Here is a 3,498-nt window from a genome sequence, read left to right as displayed (position 1 = left end):
ACTACCAGGAGAGAGGGTGCTGGTGCGGGATAATCGCCGACAAGGGAAGGGAAAATTGAGTGACCGGTGGGAGGCTCAGCCGTTTGTCGTTTTGCGACAGCCACACCCAGACCAACCCGTATATGCATTGCGGCCAGAAGGAAAGGCGGGCCCCGAACGGGTGTTACATCGAAATTTGATCCGCCCTTGCCCAAACTACCCAAAACGTGTTGTAGAGAATCCACCGGTTGAAACGTCCGGGATGCCCCCGCTGGTAGGATGGGCGGTGATTCCAGGAGGCCTGGGCCTAGGGCTACGACCTGAAGCACCCCTTTCCCCACCTCGACGGTCCCAGCGTGAGAATCGAGGTCAGCCTCCAGCTAGGTTTGGAGACTGGGTGTCTGGAGACCGTTCTCGGGACTAGAACGGTTTGGCGGGGGGGTATGTCACAGTGTGACAAATGGCATGTGGAACTTATTCCCGCTGAAGCAGTGTTCCCGGGGAAACGCTTTGAGTGTAACTCTGTTCCCAGGCCTGTGTGTGTGTTTGTTGCTGTGACAACCCCAAATGATGGATTGGCAACAGGTGTGGGGGATTTACTCAGAGTTTGCGTGAGGCCTCATCAACAGTGGAGAGGATAAAAAGCAAGAGAGAGAGGTGGTGCGTGTGGTTTTTCTCCCTTGTGAAAAGTCGTTTTATTGGGTGGTAATAGTGGCTGGAGGACGGGTGAATGAAGTGGAAAGTGTTGCTTTGCTGAGGGATTCGAGGACAACAGAAGGAGAGTGAAATACCCTGTTTGCATTGGAGAGGAGCTAAGTAACTGAGAACTGAGTCTTGTAATTGCACACGTTTGACACTGAATTGGATGCGGTTTGGAGTGTTTGGATCACGATCATAAATATCACTGAGTGGATTGTATTGATTCATTACCGATCTCTTACCTCTCCCTCCTCTATAAATGGTGATGTGAACTCTGCCTGTGACTGTGAAGAAAAACATCTCAGAACATCCTCCGTGGCAGTGAGGATTGCGCCCTCCCCCTTCCCTTCGGACAGAAACCCGAATGTGAGTGCTGGCTTTAAATTGCACGTCGTGAAGTGAGTTTGCAGTGGCTAAAATTGATGTTTCCCCCCACAATATATGTTTGAAGTGGAATTGTCGTGTGTGTGTGTAAGCTACATTCCTGTTTGCCATGCACTCTCTATGTGTCATGAGGGCTGACTGTCAATAGTAAGAGTCCTGCGACACTGATTTGTTCCAACTGTCTGGATGTTGAGGATTTATCATCTGGGATGCGAATTAACCCCTCTGTTGTGCTAATAGGAGAAGAGATGCCCTGTTGAAATATTTACTATCTGCCTCAGAAAAGCTCTGTGCAACCTGTTGACTTCGAGTCTGCTGTATTCCTGCCATTCAACTGTATGGTGAGAGGTGTTCGCTCCTTCCAATACATGTGAATTGTATACTTGCCTGAAACATCCAGTCTGTCCGTCTCAGAAGAAGCCCCATTCAGCCTGTTGACTTCGAGTCTGCTGTATCCCTGCTATTCGCCTGTATTGTGAGAAGTATTCGTTCCTTCCAGTGCATGTGAACTGTATACTTGCCTGAAACATCCATTCTGTCTGTCTCAGAAGAAGCCCCATTCAGCCTGTTGACTTCGAGTCTGCTGTATCCCTGCCATTCAACTGTATGGTGAGAGGTGTTCGCTCCTTCCAATACATGTGAAATGTATACTTGCCTGAAACATCCAGTCTGTCCGTCTCAGAAGAAGCCCCATTCAGCCTGTTGACTTCGAGTCTGCTGTATCCCTGCTATTCGTCTGTATTGTGAGAAGTGTTCGTTCCTTCCAATGCATGTGAACTGTATACTTGCCTGAAACATCCATTCTGTCTGTCTCAGAAGAAGCCCCATTCAGCCTGTTGACTTCGAGTCTGCTGTATCCCTGCCATTCAACTGTATGGTGAGAGGTGTTCGCTCCTTCCAATACATGTGAATTGTATACTTGCCTGAAACATCCATTCTGTCTGTCTCAGAAGAAGCCCCATTCAGCCTGTTGACTTCGAGTCTGCTGTATCCCTGCCATTCAACTGTATGAAGAAGCCCATATTCAGCCTGTTGACTTCGAGTCTGCTGTATCCCTGCCATTCAACTGTATGGTGAGAAGTGTTCGTTCCTTCCACTGCATGGGAACTGTATACTTGCCTGAAACATCCATTCTGTCCGTCTCAGAAGAAGCCCCATTCAGCCTGTTGACTTCGAGTCTGCTGTATCCCTGCTATTCGCCTGTATTGTGAGAAGTATTCGTTCCTTCCAGTGCATGTGAACTGTATACTTGCCTGAAACATCCATTCTGTCTGTCTCAGAAGAAGCCCCATTCAGCCTGTTGACTTCGAGTCTGCTGTATCCCTGCTATTCGCCTGTATTGTGAGAAGTATTCGTTCCTTCCAGTGCATGTGAACTGTATACTTGCCTGAAACATCCATTCTGTCTGTCTCAGAAGAAGCCCCATTCAGCCTGTTGACTTCGAGCCTGCTGTATCCCTGCTACTCATCTGTATGAGGAAGCCCCATTCAGCCTGTTGACTTCGAGTCCGCTGTATCCCTGCTATTCATCCGTATTGTGAGAAGTGTTCGTTCCTTCCAACGCATGTGAACTGTATACTTTGTCTGAAGCATCCATTCTGTCTGTTTCAGTAGAAACCCTGCACAGCCTGTTGACTTAGAGTTTGTTGCATCCTTGTGGCCCACCTGTGCTGAGAGAGGTGACTGTCCTTTGTCACGAACGTGAGAGGGGCACGCTTTGTCTGGAATATCCACTCTGACGGTGTCAGGAGAAGCCACCTTACTGAAGACCGTGCACCTGCCGTATACGTACTTGACTGATATCATTCGCCTCAAATTCCGTACCTGTGGAAGAAGGAAGGAAGGCTGGAATTACATACTTACCGGAGGAGACTTACCGGACCCCTCACTTGCCAAACACATCCCCACCTCAAGGCTGTGTATCTGCCGTGTACGGACCTGACCGATATCCATCCGTCCCAAATTCTGCATCTGTGAAGAAGGGAAGGGAGTTTGGAAGTATTTAATTACCAGAGGAGACTTACCAGACTGCGGGCTTGCCGATTGTATTCCCACCTGTGAAATACCTACTTGACCACCCATCTGTCCATCTATTGCGGGGCCCGCACAGAGGAAGAGGGCGGGAGAGTCCCCGGTCGCTGCATTGTTTACCTTCAAGCCCTGAGGGTAACAAAGAAGATTTTAGTTTAGGATTCCCAATTTGTTTTTACTTCAAAATAAAACTTGTTAAATTTATTCTCTGTTTCCGACTCTTCCCTCTGATACGCTCCTCGAGGTGGTCCTGGTTTAGGGGAGGGCGCAGTCCAGCTTGGCCCCCCTGACCTGTGACATATATATAGGGAGACATTTTCATTTCTTTAGTTTCGTCTTACATGATATGGAAAAATTGTGAGAAAACCCAGAAACTATTCTAGCCAACATCATGTCAGCATGCTTT

The 3,498-nt window shown here is 48.4% G+C and overlaps 1 long non-coding RNA gene across 2 annotated transcripts; it reads left to right on the top strand.

Moving 5' to 3' along the window:
* Positions 1-318: 318 nt before the first annotated feature.
* On the top strand, positions 319-3,296 carry LOC128019988 (uncharacterized). Of its 2 annotated transcripts, XR_008185265.1 has the most exons (5): positions 319-795; positions 971-1,044; positions 1,303-2,130; positions 2,477-2,567; positions 2,673-3,296. It is a non-coding gene; the product is annotated as an uncharacterized LOC128019988 (long non-coding RNA). The 2 variants fall into 2 exon arrangements; XR_008185264.1 differs by having other exon boundaries at positions 319-1,044.
* The last annotated feature ends 202 nt before the right edge of the window (positions 3,297-3,498 follow it).

The sequence above is a fragment of the Carassius gibelio genome, chromosome A9, assembly GCF_023724105.1.
Source record: "Carassius gibelio isolate Cgi1373 ecotype wild population from Czech Republic chromosome A9, carGib1.2-hapl.c, whole genome shotgun sequence".
NCBI classification, from domain to species: domain Eukaryota; kingdom Metazoa; phylum Chordata; class Actinopteri; order Cypriniformes; family Cyprinidae; genus Carassius; species Carassius gibelio.
The sequence above is the reverse complement of the archived record's forward strand: the minus strand, read 5'-3'. Positions and strand labels throughout refer to the sequence as shown.